This window comes from Pseudorca crassidens, chromosome X (genome assembly GCF_039906515.1).
Source record: "Pseudorca crassidens isolate mPseCra1 chromosome X, mPseCra1.hap1, whole genome shotgun sequence".
Lineage (NCBI taxonomy): Eukaryota > Metazoa > Chordata > Mammalia > Artiodactyla > Delphinidae > Pseudorca > Pseudorca crassidens.
Window position 1 is genome coordinate 80,847,301 of NC_090317.1, and position 21,260 is coordinate 80,868,560.

Genomic DNA, 21,260 nt, shown 5'->3' on the forward strand with positions numbered 1-21,260 from the left:
TGCATTTTGCTGCAATTAGATACAATTCTAAGAAATACAAAAAACTTTTTTTTGCAGAGGATGTATGTTTCTTAAAAAGCAAATTTTCTGGAAAATATGTAGAGAATTATTATTGCGCACATGAATTAGTGGTTGAAAGTAACATCAACAAAGCGTTGGTGAGTTTTGATAGCTAGAACCCACTTTGATAACAATCTGAATGTTATGATGAAACTCTTTTATAAGAGTGTAGATTTCACATGGAGGTTTACTGAGCATTTGAGCACATAGGACTCACCCAAAATACCTTATGATACAAACAACTTCATAATAGAAATATGGAATGAAATTGCTATTCCATCATACAATGCCATCTGACCCTCCTTTCCTGGTAAAACTACTCCCAACCTCACACAAAAATTTACAAACAGTCAAAAATATTTTAAAAGCACAGAATACTAAACTGACTGGCAATGAACATTTTGCAGAAATCTGGAGGGAATTTCCATTACTCACAAAAACAATGGATTTAGAAAGTGAAGCAGATTAGTAGCTCTTGCAGGGTACACTGCTAAAAGTAGAGCAAAAACATTCATCAAAAAGACAGTATAAAGAAGCTACATCGAACTTCCCTGGTGACACAGTGGTTAAGGATCTGCCTGCTAGTGCAGTGGACACAGTTTCGATCCCTGCTCTGGGAAGATCCCACATGCCGCAGAGCAACTAACCCCATGTGCCACAGCTACTGAGCCTGCACTCTAGAGCCCATGAGCCACAACTACTAAGCCCACGTGCCACAACTACTGAAGTCTGCACACCTAGAGCTGGTGCTCAGCAACAAAATAAGCCACCACAAGGAAGAGTAGCCGTCACTTGCTTCAACTAGAGAAAGCCCACATGTGGCAACAAAGACACAACATTGCCAAAAGTAAATACATAAAACAATAAATTTATTTAAAAAATAAAAGAACCTACATCCTTCTTGTATTGTGTGGTTTAGAACAGGGATACCAAACTCCCAGCAAACATGGCCTGTTAGAAACCGGGCTGCACAGCAGGAGGTGAACAGTGGGCAAGAGAGTGAAACCTCATCTGCTGCTCCCCATCTCTCCCCATCACTCACATTACTGCTTGCACCATCACTTTCATTATCACCTGAACCATCCTTTCCCACACCACATTTCTTGTCTATGGAAAAATTGTCTTCTTCGAAACCAATTCCTGGTGCCAAAAATTTGGGGACCACTGGTGTAGAAATGCATCATTGTACTATTCAGAAAACTGGTATTGTAAATAATAATACAAGATAATGAATTAAAATTTAGGAATATAGTAGTTACTTAGTAACTTAACTAATATAAATATACTACAAGTTTGGCTTAGGAAAACTTTGTACAATAGATAAATATATTTTGTCATTTGATTTATGAATCTACATTGTGTGTATTTGTACTCACCACCTTATTATTATATTGTTTTCTTTATATAAAATATTCAGTGCTTAAAAAAAATCTTCAAACAAACAAAATCCCAGGACCAGGTAGCTTCACATGTGAATTCTATGAAACATTTAGAGAAGAGCTAACACCTATCCTTCTCAAATTCTCACAAAATACAGCATAAGTAGGAACACTCCCAAACTCATTCTATGAGGCCAACATCACCCTGATGCCAAAACCAGACAAATATATCTCAAAAACAGAAAACTACAGGTCAATATCCTGGATGAATATAGATGCAAAAATCCTCAACTAAATACTAGCAGAAAGAATCCAACAGCACATTGAAAAGATCATGCACCATGATCAAGTGGTATTTATCCCAGGAATGCAAGGATTCTTCAATATACGCAAAGCCATCAAGGTGATACAACATATTAACAAACTGAAGTATGAAAACCATATGATAATCTCAATAGAAACAGAAAAACCTGGTGACAAAATTCAACACACATTGATGATAAAAGCCATCTATAAAGTAGGCATAGAGGGAACTTACCTCAACATAATGAATGCCATATATGACAAACCCACAGCCAACATCGTTCTCCATGGTGAAAACTTGAAACTATTACCACTAAGATCAGGAATAAGACAAGGCTGCTCATTCTAACAACTATTATTCAACATAATTTTGGAAGTTTTAGCCACAGCAATCAGACAAGGAAAAAAAAATAAAAGGAATCCAAATAAGGAAAGAAGTAAAAGTGTCACTGTTTGCAGATGACATGATACTATAGATAGAGAATCCTAAATATGCTACCAGAAAACTACAAGAGCTAATCAATCAATTTGGAACAGTAGCAGTATACAAAATTAAGGCATAGAAATCACTTGCATTCCTATACACTAATGAAGAATAATCTGAAAGGGAACGTACGGAAACACTCCCATTGACCATTGCAGAAAAAAGAAAATTCCTAGGAACAAACCTACCTAAGGAGACAAAAGTCCTGTATGGAGAAAAACATAGGAGACTGATGAAGGAAATTAAAGATGAGACACACACATGGAGAGATATACCATGTTCTTGGGTCAGAGGAATCAACATTGTGAAAAGGAATATACTACCCAAAGCAATCTACAGAGTCAATGCAATCCTTTTCAAACTACAAATTGCACTTTTCAAAGAAGTAAAACAAAATATTTCAAAATTTGAATGAAAACACAAAAGACCCCATAGCCAAAGCAGTTTTGAGAAACAAAAACGGAGCTGGAGGATATAGGCTTGCTGACTTCAGACTATACTACAAAGCTACAATAATCAAGACAGTATGCTACAGGTACAAAAACTGAAATATAGAGCAATGGAACAGAATAGAAAGCCCAGAGATACACCAAAACCATAAGGTCATCTTATCTTTGATGAAAGAGGCAAGAATATACAGTGGAGAAAAGACAGCCTCCTCAATAACTAGTGCTGGGAAAACAGGAGAGCTACCTGTAAAAGAATGAAATTAGAAAACTCCCTAACACTGTACACAAAAATAAACTCAATATGGATTAAAGAAATAAACGTAAGGACAGATGCTATGAATCTCTTATAGGAAAACATAGGTAGAACAATGCATGACATAAATCACAGCAAGATCCATTATGACCCAGAAATAGAAATTAAAAAATTGTGACACAATGACACTTAAAACTTTTTGCACAGCAAAGGAAACAATAAACAAGATGAAAAGACAACCCTCAGAATGGGAGAAAATATTTGCAAATGAAACAACTCACAGAAGACTAATCTCCAAAATATACAAGCAGATCATGCAGTTCAATATCAAAAAAAAACAAAGAATCTGATCCAAAAATGGGCAGAAGACCTGAAGAGACATGTCTCCAAAGAAATTATACAGATTGCCAACAAACACATGAAAGAATGCTCAACATCATTAATCATTAGAGAACTGCAGATCAAAACTACAATGAGATATCATCTCACACCGGTCAGAATGGCTTTCATCAAAAAATCTAGAAACAATAAAGGCTGGAGAGGGTGTGGAGAAAAGGGAACCCTCTCGCACTGCTGGTGGGAATGTAAATTGATACAGGCACTATGGAGAACAGTATGGAGGTTCCTTAGAAAACTACAAATAGAACTACCATATGACCCAGCAATCCCACTACTGGGCATAAACCCTGAGAAAACCATAATTAAAAGAGAGTCATGTTAGAAAATATTCATTGCAGCTCTATTTACAATAGCCAGGACATGGAAGCAACCTAAGTGTGCAACAACAGATGAATGGATAAAGAAGATGTGGCACATATATACAATGGAATATTACTCAGCCATAAAAAGGAACAAAATTGAGTTATTTGTGGTGAGGTGGATGGATCTAGAGTCTGTCATAAAGAGTGAAGTAAGTCAGAAAGAGAAAAACAAATACCATATGCTAACACGTATATATGGAATCTAAGAAAAAATAATGGTCATGAAGAACCTAGGGGAAGACGGGAATATAAACCCAGACCTACCAGAGCATGGACTTGAGAATATGGGGAGGGGGAGGGGGAGGCTGTTATGAGGTGAGAGAGTGGCATGGACATATATACACTACCAAGCGTAAAGTGGATAGCTAGTGGGAAGAGCCCCATACCACAGGGAAATCATATAGGTGCTGTGTGACCACCTAGAGGGGTGGGATAGGGAGGGTGGGGGGGAGGGAGATGCAGGAAAGAAGAGATATGGGAACATGTGTATATGTATAACTGATTCACTTTGTTATAAAGCAGAAACTAACACACCATTGTAAAGCAATTATACTCCGATAAAGATGTTTTAAAAAAACCCCAAAATTATCCATAGAGTCCATTAACATAAATAATTTAGATTTCATTAGATGTATAATGAAAAATGTGTATGGTATGAGTCCAAAATCATACTAGAGTCAATGGCTCTTGCCTCTAACATTTATTGAAAAGCTTTATCTTGGGCTATCAGCTGCTTTTCAACTCACTTTGCCTTTTATCAATCCAGAACTTCAGCACACCAGCAATATCCTCTCAGCTTTTCATTTATTCATTCAACATTTATTTTCAACCTTTTACTATAATTTCAGGAATTTTATAGATATTGGGACTATAATATTAGAAAGATATAATATCTCACTTTTAGAAACTGGAATCAATGAAAATTGTCAGAAGAAACTTGAGGAGAATATGATAATAACATAGAAGCATAATCATTTGCAACTTTTGCTGCGGAATTGCCTATTATAGATATATCTGGCTATAGATAAACAAAGAAGGTGATCTGTCATCATGGCAGGCATGATGCAGTTAGAAATCTGTACTTCATTTTCTTCTATGATTTTACACTTGAGGGAAAACAATTTTTAACATTTTTATTAACTGAGGAATTAACTTATAAGCTTTCAATGGTTCTCAATTTAGTTTAGTTTATGGGCAATAGTGTTCTTCAGCTCCTCCTTGCAGTGGAAGTTGGCAAGAATTCCATTTTTTAAATGATTTTTATTGACGATCATCCCCATTAGACTAAAATGTGTCTTGACACAATTGCCTAACACACAGTAGATTTTAATTAGAAAATGAATAATAGAATAGATTTTAGAAAGCATTAAAACAATGATCTAGACAAAATGAACCCATGAATCTTCTTGACTCCATCTTAGAGTCAGGGAAAAATTATTCTCGTAGTTATTGCTTGGAATTCTAATGGAACAGAAAAAGCAAAACTTTCTCTACTTGGAATATACATATTTTCCTCCCTAATTTATTTTTAGACCATATGGACTCTAATTCAATTTTAAGTGAAAAAATCCATTTCCTAGGGCTTCCCTGGTGGCTCTGTGGTTGACAGTCCGCTGACCGATGCAGGAGATGTGGGTTCGTGCCCCTGTTTGGGAAGATCCCACATGGCACAGAGCAGCTGGGCCCGTGAGCCATGGTGGCTGAATCAGCGTGTCTGGACCCTGTGCTCTGCAATAGGAGAGGCCACAAAAGTGAGAGGCATGCGTACCGCAAAAAAAAAAAAAAAAAAAAGTCCATTTGCTAGCATTGCCACTAATTTACATTTTATACATTATCAGACATTAATGAATTTATGTTAAATATGTTCTGTATATGCTTCCTTTGAAGCATATATATATATATATATGTATAGCCATAATGAAATGTTATGCAATGAGAATATTTTTCTATCGTCCAAATATTTTAAAGATATGAATATTTTCAGCACTTTGACTTTCATTTCTTTACATATTTACATATGCAAATTTGTTAACTTTTCAATAAAATATTTCAGCACTGAATTATTCTTCTACTGTGTGCAATCTTTCAATTTGCTTGCTTCTGCTACTTTATAGTAGTAACCTAATTTACTTTTTCTAAATATTCTCTTCCTCAGAAATATTTCTAATATTATTTTTTTGATTTTCATGGACAACTATAGCAGACAATTTTGGCCTAACAGCTATACTCCCCTTCCCTGATTTTAGGGCAGTACTAATTTCTAGCCTCTTGTGTAGCTTGAGGTTGCTACAGAATTCAATTCTGAGTAATCAGATATAAATAGAAATTGTTTAGTGTGGCTCCCAAGAAAGTTCTTTAAAAGAGAGCAGAGCCAAGAGTCTGTGGTAAAACCATTTATTTTGGTGGCTTGTAAGAACAGCATTTATATCAATGAAATCATCAAATGCTACAAATCAGGGACATCCCCATTCAACCCCCTCTCCAAATGTAGCTTAATGTAGCTAATAAACATATCATAGAGGCAGACTCAGCAATTGCCCCTTGCTCTTCTCATTCTTTCTTCCTAAACTTCAAATAGTTATATAGGAGACAAAATAATCAGTAGTGGCTCTCTAATGGTATTATGGTACTGCCGTGACAGCCCTGGATTGCCTACTTACAAAATTTTTGTTAGGTGAAAAAATTAAAAACAGTACTTTATATAAGCCACTGTCACTATGCATTTAGCTGCAATTAGATACAATCCTAATAAATATAAATACTTATTTTTGCAGATGATGTATGTTTCTTATAAAGCAAATTTTCCAGACAGTATTTAGAGATTTATTATCTCATCCATGAATTAGTGGTTGAAAGGAACATCAACAAAGAATTGGTGAGATTTGATAGCTAGAACCCAATTTGAAAACATTCTGAATGATATGATGAAACTGTTTTATAATAGCGTAGATTTCACATGGAAGTTTACTGAGCATTTGAGCATGTAGGACTCACCCAACGTACCTTATGGTACAAACAACTTCATAATAGAAACATGGAATGAAATTGCTAATCCATCATACAATGCCATCTGACCCTCCTTTCCTGGTAAAACTACTCCCAAACTCCCACAAAAATTTACAAACAGTCAAAATTATGTAAAAAGCGCAGAATACCAAACTGACTGGCAATGAACATTTTGCAGAAATCTGGAGGGAATTTCCATTACTCACAAGAAAAATGGATTTAGAATGTCAAGCAGATTAGTAGCTCTTGCAGGGTATACTGCTAAAAGTAGGGCAAAGTGATTCATCTAAAAACAGTATAAATAATCTACATCCAACTTCCCTGGTGACACAGTGGTTAAAAAACTGTCTGCCTGTGCAGTGGACACGGGTTCGATCCCTGCTCTGGGAAGATCCCACATGCCGCAGAGCAACTAACCCCATGTGCCACAGCTACTGAGCCTGCACTCTAGAGCCCATGAGCCACAACTACTAAGCACACGTGCCACAACTACTGAAGTCTGCGCACCTTGGGCTGGTGCTCAGCAACAAAATAAGCCACCACAATGAGAAGCCCATGAACCACAACAAAGAGTAGCCCTCACTCACTGCAACTAGACAAAGCCCACATGCAGCAACAAAGACCCAACACAGACAAAAATGAATACTTAAAATAAATAAATTTCTTAAAAGATAAGAGAACATACATCCTTCTTGTATTGTGTGGTTTAGAACAGGGATGCCCAACTCCCAGGCCACATGGCCTGTTAGGAACCTGGCTACACAGCAGGAGTTGAGTACTGGGCAAGAGAGCGAAACTTCATCTGCCGCTCCCCATTGCTCCCCATCACTCCCATTACTGCCTGAACCATCATTTGCATTATCACCTGAACCATCCCTTTCCTCTCCAACTTTACTGTCTGTGGAAAAATTATCTTCCACGAAACCAGTCCCTGCTGCCAAAAAAGTTGGGGACCACTGGTGTAGTAATGCAACGTTGTACTATTCAGAAAACTATTATTGAAAATAAAATACAGCATAATGAGTTAAAATTTAGGAATATAGTAGCTATTTAGTAACTTAACTAATATTAAAATACTCCAAGTTTGGCTTAGGAAAACTTTGTACAGTAGATAAGTGCATTTTGTCAATTGATTTATAAATTGACATGTGTGTATTTGTGCTCACCATTTTATTATATTGTTTTTTATATAAAATATTCAGTGCTTAAAAAAAATCTTCAGACAAACAGAATCCCAGGATCAGTTAGCCTCACAGGCGAATTCTATGAAACATTTCGAGAAGAGCTAACACCTATCTTTCTCAAATTCTCACAAAATACAGCATAAGTAGGAACACTCCCAAACTCGTTCTATGAGGCCAAAAACACCCTGATATGTAAACCAGACAGAGATATCACAAAAAAAGAAAACTACAGTCCAATATCATGGATGAATATAGATGCAAAATCCTCAACTAAATACTAGCAAAAGGAATCCAACAGCTCATTAAAAAGATCATGCACCATGATCAACTGCTGTTTATCCCCGGAATGCAAAGATTCTTCAATATATGCAAAGCAATCAATGTGATACACCATATTAACAAACTGAAGGATAAAAACCATATGATAATCTCAATAGAAGCAGAAAAACCTGGTGACAAAATTCAACACACGCTCTGAAGACAATATGGAAAATAGGGAGCCCCTGATATTTACAGTCAAAGGAATCTAGATTCACTCCTGAAATGTCTGGGTATGTGATAAGGGAAAGGTTAAACTCTCTGATTCTCACTTTTCCCATTTCAAATGAGGATATAAGAATGCATATCTGGTATGGTGTTTGGGAGTGTCAAATGAGAAAAATGCATATAAAGTGCTTGGAATATTAAAACTGCTTAGTAAATATTAGCTCCCCAGTCTACTACAAACTTTCCACCAACAAATCTAAACAAATGGGTTTAAATCTTTGTCATGATGTCCATTAGATTGTGTTGATGAGTTAAATTTTTCCCTAAGGAACACTGGGTTAGGGTAAAGCTGTCTATGAACAAGTATTTGCTCATAGCAGCACACCTGACTCGGCAACACTGGAGAGCATGCTAATATGTCATGGGTGAACTTGACAAATAGAAATAGGATATATTACTTCCAAACCACTAGAGTGAATAAGGTACTAAAGAACACTCAATCCATCCAATAGAGACTCAATCAGGGCAATACAAAACAGAAAAAGAGAATAATACATGAGAAGTGTAGGGAAAAATCACAATAAATAGGAAGCAGAAATAAGATGACAGAAACAACTGCAAACTAGAGATTACTAGGAAAATTTCAAAATGGAGCCATATGACCTTAAAAAAGGACTATCTAAATCATAAGGGCATGGCAGCATCAAAAGTAAACAGTTGTGAACATTTTTTAAATGATTATTTCAGTTCTTAAATGATTAAAAGGAGGGATTCAGGCTAATTATTTTGATTATAATTCCGAAGGCTCAAAATATACATATGCCAAAAATTCACTGAAATTGACAAATTCACAGTGTGGGAACTTTTAGTGTCTCACTCAGTAACTGATCGATTAAGAAAACAACTATTAGCAATGATAAGGAAGATTTGAAGAACCCTATTAAAATCTTGATGTAATGGGCATGTATACAATACTAGGTCCAAAGATTAGAGAATATATATTCTTTGGAAGCACAATTGGAACATTTAGAAAAGCTGATCATACACTAGGCAACAAATATATGTCAGCAATTTTCAAAAAGGTGTTGTGAAGGTGGAAACCACGTTCTCTGAACAAAATGTAATTAAGTTAAAAAATAATAACCCAAGGAAAACAGAAACAAACAACCTAGGGTGGCAACGTTTAAAAATACGAACTGAATCAAGTGATAAATATGACCAACAAAGGACAAATTGTAATTATTAATCATAATAGAAATTAGGAAATATTGCAAACAAATGATAATGAAAATAGGCCCTATAAAATCTGGTGGAATACACCAAAATGTTAGTCTGAGGGACATTTATAACACCAAATGCTTATATTAGAAAAGCAGAGATTCAAGCCTTGAGACTTCCAGGATAATGGTGGAAGAGTAAGACGTGGAGATCAACTTCCTCCCAACAGATACATCAGAAATACATCTACACGTGGAACAACTCTTACAGAAAACCTACTGAATGCTGCCAGAAGACCTCAGACCTCCCAAAAGGCAAGAAACTCTGCAGGTACCTGGGTAGGGCAAAAGAAAAAAGAATAAACAGAGATAAAAGGTTAGGGACAGTATCTGCACCAGTGGGAGGGAGCTGTGATGGAGGAAAGGTTTCCACACAATAGGAAGCCCCTTTGCAAGCAGAGACTGCAGGTGGCGGAAGGGGAAAGCTTTGGAGCCACGGAGGAGAGCACAGCAACAGGGGTGCGGAGGGCAAAGCAGAGAGACGCCTGCACAGAGGATCAGGGCCTACTGGCACTCACCAGCCCGAGAGGCTTGTCTGCCCACCCGCTGGGGTGGGCAGGGCTAGTAGTTGAGGCTTGTTCTTCGTTTGGAGCACCAGGAGAGGACTAGGGTTGGCAGCGTGAACACAGTCTGCAGGGGGTTAATACACCACGGCTAGCTGGGAGGGAGTCTGGGGAAAAGTCTGGACCTGCCAAAGAGGCAAGAGACTTTTTCTTCCCTCTTTGTTTCCTGGTGCACGAGGAAAGGAGATTAAGATCGCTGCTTAAAGGAGCTCCAGAGATGGGCGCGAGCCGCGTGGACCACAGACACGGGCATGAGACTCTAAGGCTGCTGCTGCCACCACCAAGAAGCCTGTGTGCGAGCACAGGTTACTATCCACACACCCCTTCCGGGGAGCCTGTCCAGCCCACCACTGCCAGGGTCCAGGGATCCAAGGACAACTTCCCCAGGAGAACTCACAGCGCGCCTCAGTCTTGTGCAACATCATGCCGGCCTCTGCCGCAGGCTCGCCCCACACTCCATGCCCCTCCTTCGCCAGGGCCTGTTGAGCCAGAGCTCCCGAATCAGCAGCTCCTTTAGCCCTGTGCAGTCTGAACGAAGAACATATGCCCTCCGGTGGCCTACACGCAGAGACGGGGCCAAATTCAAAGCTGAGGCCCTGGGAGCTGTGAGAACAAAGAAGAGAAAGGGAAATCTCTCCCAGCAGCCTCAGAAGTAGCGGATTAAAGCTACACAATCAACTTGATGTACCCTGCAGCTGTAGAATACATGAATAGAAAATGAATCATCCTAAACTGAGAAGGTGGACTTTGAGAGCAAGATTTATGTTTTTTTCCCCTTTTCCTCTTTTTGTGAGAGTGTATGTGTATGATTCTGTGTGAGATTTTGTCTGTATAGCTTTGTTTCCACCATTTGTCCTAGGGTTCTATCTATCCTTTTCTTTTCTTTTTTTTTTTTTTTGTGTGTGTGGATTTTTTTTTTTACTTTTTTTCTTAATAATTATTTTTTATTTTAATAACTTTATTTTATTTTACTTTATCTTCTTTCTCTTTCTTTCTTTCTTTCTTTCTTTCTTTCTTTCTTTCTTTCTTTCTTTCTTTCTTTCTTTCTTTCTTTCTTTCTTTCTTTCTTTCTTTCTTTCTTTCTTTCTTTCTTTCTTTCTTTCTTTCTTTCTTTCTTACCTTCCTTCACTCCTTTAGATAACGAATCATCCCAAACTGAGGAGGTGGACTTTGAGGGCAAGATTTATGATTTTTATCTTTTTTCCTCTTTTTGTGAGTGTGTATGTATATGCTTTGGTGTGAGATTTTGTCTCTATAGCTTTGCTTCCACCATTTGTCCTAGGTTTCTATCCATCTGGTATTTGTTGTTGCTTTTTTGTTTTTTTAATTTTTTTCTTTTTCTTTTCTTAATAATTATTCTTTTATTTTAAAAAACTGTTATATTTTATCTCTTTATTTTATTTTACTGTATCTTCTTTCTTTCTTTCTTCTTTTCCTTCCATCCCCCCTTCCTTCATTCCTCCTTCCCTCCCTCCCTCCTTTCTTTCTTTCTTTATACTTCTACTAATTCTCTCTTACTACTTTTTCTCCCTTTTATTATGAGCCGTGTGGATGAAAGTCTCTTGGTGCTGCAGCCAAGAGTCAGTGCTGAGCCTCTGAGGTGGGAGAGCCAACTACAACACACTGGTCCAAAAGACACCACCCAGCTCCACATAATATCAAATGGCAAAAATCTCCCAGATATCTCTATCTCAACACCAGCACCCAGCTTCACTCAACGACCAGCAAGCTACAGTGTTGGTCATCCTATGCCAAACAACTAGCAAGACAGAAACACAAACCCACCCATTAGCAGACAGGCTGACTAAAATCATAATAAGTCCACAGACACCCCAAAACACACCACCAGACGTGGGCCTGATGACCAGAAAGACAAGATCCAGCCTCATCCACCAGAACACAGGCACTAGTCTCCTCTACCAGGAAGCATACACAACCACCTGAACCAAACTTAGCCACTGGGGACAGACACCAAAAACAACGGGAACTAAGGACATACAGACTGCAAAAAGGAGACCCCAAACACAGTAAGAGAAGCAAAATGAGAAGACAGAAAAACACACAGCAGATGAAGGAGCAAGATAAAAACCCAGCAGACCTAACAAATGAAGAGGATATAGGCAGTATACCTGAAAAAGAATTCAGAATATTGACAGTAAAGATGATCCAAAATTTTGGAAATAGAATGGACAAAATGCAAGAAACATTTAACAAGAACCTAGAAGAACTAAGGATGAAACAAACAATGATGAACAACACAATAAATGAAAATAAAACTACTCTAGATAGGATCAATAGCAGAGTAACTGAGGCAGAAGAATGGATAAGTGACGTGGAAGATAAAATAGTGGAAATCACTGCAGAGCAGAATAAAGAAAAAGGAATGAAAAGAACTGAGGACAGTCTCAGAAACGTCTGGGACAACATTAAACTCACCAACATTCCAATTATAGGGGTTCCAGAAGAAGAAGAGATAAAGAAAGGGACTGAGAAAATATTTGAAGAGATTATAGTGGAAAACTTCCCTAATATGGGAAAGGAAATAGTTAATCAAGTCCAGGAAGCACAGAGAGTCCCATACCGGATAAATCCAAGGAAAATACGCCAAGACACATACTAATCAAACTGCCAAAAATTAAATACAAAGAAAAAATATTAAAAGCTGGAAGGGAAAAAGAACAAATAACACACAGGGAATCCCTATAACGTTAACAGCTGATCTTTCAGCAGAAACTCTGTAAGCCAGAAAGGAGTGGCAGGACACATTTAAAGTGATGAAGGAGAAAAACCTGCAACCAAGATTACTCTATCCAGCAAAGATCTCATTCAGATTTGATGGGGAAATTAAAACTTTACAGACAAGGAAAAGCTGAGAGAGTTCAGCACAACCAAACCACCTTTACAACAACTTCTAAAGGAACTTCTCAAGGCAAGAAAAAAAAGAAAAGGAAAAGGCCTACAATAACGAACCCAAAACATTTAAGAAAATAAGAATAGGAACATACATATTGATAATTACCTTAAATGTAAATGGACTAAATGCTCCCACCAAAAGACACAGATTAGCTGAATGGATACAAAAACAAGACCCATATATATGCTGTCTACAAGAGACCCACTTCAGACCTAGAGACACATACAGACTCAAAGTAAGGGGATCGAAAAAGATATTCCATGCAAATGGAAACCAAAAGAAAGCTGGAGTAGCAATTCTCATATGAGAGAAAATAGACTTTAAAATAAAGACTATTGGAAGAGACAAAGAAGGACACTACATAATGATCAGGCGATCAATCCAAGAAGAAGATATAACAATTGTGAATATTTATGCACCCAACATAGGAGCACCTCAATACATAAGGCAAATACAGCCATAAAAGGGGAAATTGACAGTAAGACATTCATAGTAGGGGACTTTAATACCCCAGTTTCACCAATGGACAGATCATCCAAAATGAAAATAAATTAGGAAGCACAAGCTTTAAATGATACATTATACAAGATGGACTTAATTGATATTTATAGGACAATCCATCGAAAAACAACAGAATATATATTTTCCTCAAGTGCTCATGGAACATTCTCCAGGAGAAATCATATCTTGGGTCACAAGTCAAGCCTTGGTAAATTTAAGAAAATTGAAATTGTTTCAAGTATCTTTTCTGACCGCAACGCTATGAGACTAGATATCAATTACAGGAAAAGTTCTGTCAAAAATACAAACACACGAAGGCTAAACAATACACTACTTAATAATGAAGAGATCACTGAAGAAATCAAAGAGGAAATAAAAAAATACCTAGAAACAAATGACAATGGATACATGATGTCCCAAAACTTATGGGATGCAGCAAAAGCAGTTCTAAGATGGAAGTTTATAGCAATACAATCATACCTTATAAAACAGGAAACATCTCGAATAAACTACCTAACCTTACACCTAAAGCAATTAGGGAAATATGAACAAAAAAACCCCAAAGTTATCAGAAGGAAAGAAATCATAAAAATCAGATCAGAAATAAATGAAAAAGAAATGAAGGAAACAATAGCAAAGATCAATAAAACTAAAAGCTGGTTCTTTGAGAAGACAAACAAAATTGATAAACCATTAGCAGACTCATCAAGAAAAAAAGGGAGAAGACTCAAATCAATAGAATTAAAAATGAAAAAGGAGAAGTAACAAGTGACACTGCAGAAATACAAAAGATCATGAGAGATTACTACAAGCAACTCTATGCCAATAAAATGGACAACGTGGAAGAAATGGACAAATCCTTAGAAATGCACAACCTGCCAAGACTGAATCAGGAAGAAATAGAAAATATGAACAAACCAAACACATGCTCTAAAATTGAAACTGTGATTAAAAATCTTCCAACAAAAAAAAAGCCCAGGACCAGATGGCTTCACCGGCCAATTCTATCAAACATTTAGAGTAGAGCTTACACCTATCCTTCTCAAACTCTTCCAAAATATGGCAGAGGGAGGAACACTCCCAAACTCATTCTACGAGGCCACCATCACCTTGATACAAAAACCAGACAAGGAGGTCACAAAGAAAGAATACTACAGGCCAATATCACTGATGAACATAGATGCAAAAATCCTCAACAAAATACTAGCAAACAGAATCCAACAGCACATTAAACAGATCATACACCATGATCAAGTGGGGTTTATTCCAGGAATGCAAGGATTCTTCAATATATTGAAATCAATCAATGTGATATACCATATTAAATAATTTAAGGAGAAAAACCATATGATCATCTCAATAGATGCAGAGAAAGCTTTCAACAATATTCAACACCCATTTTTGATAAAAACCCTGTAGAAAGTATTCATCGAGGGAACTTTCCTCAACATAATAAAGGCCATATATGACAAACCCACAGCCAAAATCGTCCTCAATGGTGAAAAACTGAAAGTAATTCTACTAAGATCAGGAACAAGACAAGGTTGTGCACTCTCAGAACTCTTATTCAACATAGTTTTGGAAGTTTTAACCCCAGCAATCAGAGAAGAAAAGGAAATAAAAGGAATTCAAATCAGAAAAGAAGAAGTCATGCTGTCACTTTTTGCAGATGACATGATACTAAACGTAGAGAATCCTAAAGATTCTACCAGAAAACTACAAAAGCTAATCAATGACTTTGGTAAAGTAGCAGGATACAAAATTAATGCACAGAAATCTCTGGCATTCCTATACACTAATGATGAAATATCTGAAAGTGAAATCAAGAAAACTCTCCCATTTACCATTACAACAGTAAGAATAAAATATCTAGGACTAAAGCTACCTAAGGAGACAAAGGATCTATATGCAGAAAATTATAAGACACTGATGAAAGAAATTAAAGACGATACCAATAGATGGAGAGATATACCATGTTCTTGAATTGGAAGGATCAACACTGTGAAAATGACTCTACTACCCAAAGCAATCTACAGATTCAATGCAATCCCTATCATAGTACCGCTGGTATTTTTTACAGATGTAGAACAAAAAAATTCACAATTTGTTTGGAAACACAAAAGACCGTGAATAGCCAAAGCAATCTTGAGTACGAAAAACGGAGCTGGAGGAATCAGGTTCCCTGACTTCAGACTATACTACAAAGCTACAGTAATCAAGAGAGTATGGTACTGGCACAAAAACAGAAAGATAGATCAATGGAATAGGATAGGAAGCCCAGAGACAAACCCACTCACATATGGTCACCTTATCTTTGATTAAGGAGGCAGGAATGTACAGTGGAGAAAGGAAAGCCTCTTCAATAAGTGGTGCTGGGAAAACTGGACAGGTACATGTAAAAGTATGAGTTTAGATCACTCCCTAACACCATACACAAAAGTAAGCTCAAAATGGATTAAAGACCTAAATGGAAGGCCAGAAACTATCAAACTCTTAGAGGAAAACATAGGCAGAACACTCTATGACATAAATCACAGCAAGATCCTTATTGAAACACCTCCTAGAGAAATGGAAATAAAAACAAAAATAAACAAATGGGACCTAACGAAACTTCAAAACTTTTGCACAGCAAAGGAAACCATTAACAAGAACAAAAGACAACCCTCAGAATGGGAGAAAAATATTTGCAAATGAAGCAACTGATAGAGGATTAATCTCCAAAATTTATAAGCAGCTCATGCAGCTCAGTAACAAAAAAACAAACAACCCAATCCAAAAATGGGCAGAAGACTTAAATAGACATTTCTCCAAAGAAGATATACAGACTGCCAACAAACACATGAAAGAATGCTCAACATCATTAATCATTAGAGAAATGCAGATCAAAACTACAATGAGATATCATTTCACACCAGTCAGAATGGCCGTCATCAAAAAAATCTAGAAACAATAAATGCTGGAGAGGGTTTGGAGAAAAGGGAACCCTCTTGCACTGTTGGTGGGAATATAAATTGATACAGCCACTGTGGAGAACAGTATGGAGGTTCCTTAAGAAACTACAAATAGAAATACCATATGACCCAGCAATCCCAATACTGGGCATGTACCCTGAGAAAACCAAATTCAAAGAGTCATGTACCAAAATATTCATTGCAGCTCTATTTACAATAGCCCAGAGATGGAAACAACCTAAGTGCCCATCATCGGATGAATGGATAAAGAAGATGTGGCACATATATACAATGGAATATTACTCAGCCATAAAAGGAAATGAAATTGAGCTATTTGTAATGAGGTGGATAAACCTAGAGTCTGGCATGCAGAGTGAAGTAAGTCATAAAGAAAAAGACAAATACCGTATGCTAACACATATGTATGGAATTTAAGAAAAAAAAATGTCATGAAGAACCTAGCGGTAAGACAGGAATAAATGCACAGACCTACTGGAGAACGGACATGAAGATATGGGGAGGGGGAAGGGTGAGCTGTGACAGAGCGAGAGAGAGGCATGGACATATATACACTAACAAACGTAAGGTAGATAGCTAGTGGGAAGCAGCCGCATGGCACTGGGATATCGGCTTGGTGCTTTGTGACCGCCTGGGGGGTGGGATAGGGAGGGTGGGAAGGAGGGAGACGCAAAAGGGAAGAGATATGGGAACATATGTATATGTATAACTGATTCACTTTGTTATAAAGCAGAAACTAACACAGCATTGTCAAGCAATTTTACCCCAATAAAGATGTTAAAAAAAAAAGTGTCATGTACGAAAATGTTCATTGCAGCTCTATTTACAATAGCCCGGAGATGTAAACAACCTAAGTATCCATCATCGGATGAATGGATAAATAAGATGTGGCACATATATACAATGGAATATTACTCAGTCATAAAAAGAAACGAAATAGAGCTATTTATAATGAGGTGGACAGACCTAGAGTCTCTCACGCAGAGTGAAATAAGTCAGAAAGAGAAAGACAAATACCGTGTGCTAACACACACAGACATATATATATATATATATATATATATATATATATATATATATATATGGAATTTAGGGGAAAAAATGTCATGAAGAATCTAGGGGTAAGGCAGGAATAAAGACAGAGACCTACTAGAAAATGGACTTGAGGTTATGGGGATGGGGAAAGGTAAGCTGTGACAAAGCGAGAGAGAGGCATGGACATATATACACTACCAAACGTAAGGTAGATTGCTTGTAGAAAGCAGCCGCATAGCAGAGGGAGATCAACTCAGTGCTTTGTGACTGCCTGGAGGGGTGGGATATGGAGGGTGGGAAGGAGGGAGACACAAGAGGGAAGAGTTATGGGAACATATGTGTATGTATAACTGATTCACCTTGTTATAAAGCAGAAACTAACACACCATTGTAAAGCAATTATACTCCAATAAAGATGTAAAAAAAGAAAAATAGAAAAGCAGAAAGACCACAGATTAATGAGCTAAGCAACCAAAATATGAAATTAGAATGAAAATAACAGAATAAATGCAAGAAAGTGGAAGGAAGGAAAGTTTATCAAAATTAAATAAAGAGAAAAGAAAATAATATCCATAAAGAAGTTCAAGCAAACGAAACGCTTGTTGTTAGGAAATGCAGAAGAAATGGAGAAATGTATAGCAACGGTTATTGAGAGAGGGAGAGAGAGAGAGAGAAAGGGACACAAGTAAACGATATTAGGAATGAGAAAAGATGTAATCATTCGGATACAGTAGATATTTATGTAAGTAGCATACCACTTAATTTGAATTCATTTGAATTACTTAATTTTAAAACAGATGAAGTAAATAATTTTCTCCACCTACCAAAATTAAATCAAATACAAATAGACTGATCATTTCTATAATACAAGTGTAATCCATCATAAATATGGAATGCTAAAACTAAAATTGGTAAGCCCTTTAAAACTTTTCCATGGCCTCAAATATTACCATTAACTTTCAGGTCTGTGAGATCAATCCCATCTGGGACTCACAGTTTATCTACTTATTAATTCATATCAGGCCAACCCATACATTTGGGAACTTCATCCCCAATTTTGGATTCTACTGTTTTTACAAGCTGATAGGTTTAATTACTTGAAAGCCCTCATGTGATACTTCCAGCTTTATCTCACAGATATGAGCAAAACACTCACCTAAACAGCCTTTACATGATCTGCAATCTGGAGATTTGGACTTCTGAAGTAAGTGTCAGAAAAATCTGCCCTTGAGCCTAGGTTAGAAAAAAATTTTTTTACCAGGTACTGTTAACAACTAACACCAGTAAAACTCCAAAGTGTTGATTCTTGAGTTGTTCCTCATCACATTCTCCTGTCTACTGGATATCCACTCCATCTGAAGACCTTAAGCTGAGGATTCTTTTCAGTCTTCCAGGTGACACTGACTTCAGGAGTGGACAGATTCCTCCCAAGATGACAGAATAAGATTAATTTTCTGATTCTCTAAGACATTTTTCTCCTCCTTTACTCTCCTATTAATATTGCCTATCATTATATTGTGATGTCTTTCTAGCACATTACTTGTGACTTTTCTTTATTTTTATTGTATTATTTTTTTAACTCCTGTGGTCTCCTTCTACCACTTAAGGAAAAACATCTGACATTCCCAATCAGACTCTGCTGACAAAAGAAACAAATGCTCCTTTAAACACACTTAAAGGCAGATTTCTTTTTGAAGTCCCCTTCTGATTTGTCAGTTTCCCTTACAGCATTAATCCCAACCTCCAGACTTTGAAAACTGGACACTGACCTCCTGATGAGGTCATTACAATCTTATCAGCAAGTCCTACTCAATCAGCAGTAGGCCCCAATATTGGGGCCATCATGGCCCTGATAGTCAAATTTTCTCATGGTATTCCTTTTGTTCATGATAGCCTGCTTTGTGAAACTGGTTAACTCTGCTAAATACATTGTTTACCTTGAGGAACACAAAATTGGCTTTCTCTTGTTGTGATAAATGATACTTATACTCCGGATACAGTCTGTGCCACACTGGGGTACTATTTTTTACATAACATCTTACATAATACCCATATGGCATATGCTAACTTATCTTGTGTGTTCAGGATAGTTGTTAGAGACGTTCAGATATGTAAAACTGAACATTCCAGCAGATCTTGTTCCCCTGGGGTGGCTGGGTTGGGGGGATTATCCAATAACAGTCAAACCAATTTCTTTGAAAAAACTCCCAGGAAGAGTAACTGACTCCCTATTCATATATGCTTTGTGACCTGCTATCCTCACATTAGGGAAAATAATAACTAGCAAGGATGGCCCCAAACTTGTATTTGATTCTGACAAAAGTCATGTGGCTCTCAAAAGTGAAGGCAGCTAGATTCATTGCCTGGATTTTATAATCTAGGCCCTTGACTTCAAGACTTGTTTCAAGGACTAATAATCATTGTGTTTTGTATGATTACTTGTTTTGAAGTTGGCCACTGCATCCTGTCCAGAGTCAAAAATGCTATTGTACAGCCAGTGTCACATCAGAGCGTTCAACGAAAGCAGTGGGAGAGATCAACCCATGTCCAACTAAAGACTACATTCTCTAAATTAATTCCTCACCAGCAAAATCAGAGCAATGGTGGAAGACTAGATTACATGGATTAAGGTCTTGTGGCCAAAGGGGAGTATTAAAAATATCTCTTGACATCCAGGCTAGGGCATGTGATTCTCCCGTTAGATATTAAAAAATCTCACAGAATGCCAACTTCAGATGAGATCATGAGATCTCTTCACTCTGAGATCATGATAAAGTGAGACACAACAAAGGCCGCTTCAAAATTTTTTTTCTAAGCACAGACAAAAGCAAGATCACTGTATAAATCACCATATGTCCCTCTCCTAGCTAATATGAGTGACAGCTAGTTGGGGGGTTTTGTTTTTGTTTTTCTGCTTTGTTTGTTTGTTTTCAGCAATTGCAGCTTTAACCTAACTCGAATCTATTCTCTCTATACAAGAGGTTTATGAAGATACTCAGTCATAGGAATACCCTGTTTTCCTGACAGTATCCAATCCAGATCAAAACTCTGCTTAAAACGTCACCCAAGTCACTTAAAACATGTCCGGATGTTTTACTATCCCTTTTCTATCACCCTCTTAATTATATGGCCCACAGTTCCTCATTGTGTGTGTTCTCCTTCACTGCTAGGAAGAGTAAACCCAGCTTGTTCAACTACAAATGTGTTCCAGGTGATCGTTAGATGGGAAGCATTGACATATTTTGTCACGTTAAACTTGATGACAAAGCAAAACGAAGAATCAGATGGGTTTACTACAATAACCCCACATGCTAATACTTCTAACATAATTTTCAGTTCAAAAAGGCATTTATTTTGTATCCTTTCAACTGGCAATTACAAGGCCTTGAGACTGAGAAGAGGGCTGGCATACTGGTGGAGATATTAATAAGATGAACACTAAAAAAAATCAAACATAAAATATATTGAAAATAGATTTTCATGATAGTGGAATGGGAGTAGGAAGGAAAAGGTTAAGTTTTGGACAATGAGTTTGAGATGATGGTCTGACTACCAGGTCACATGCTCTATGCACCACAGAAGATAAGACCCAAATTCCTCAAATTCCAGAGCACAGGGCTTAAGAAAAAACCATCC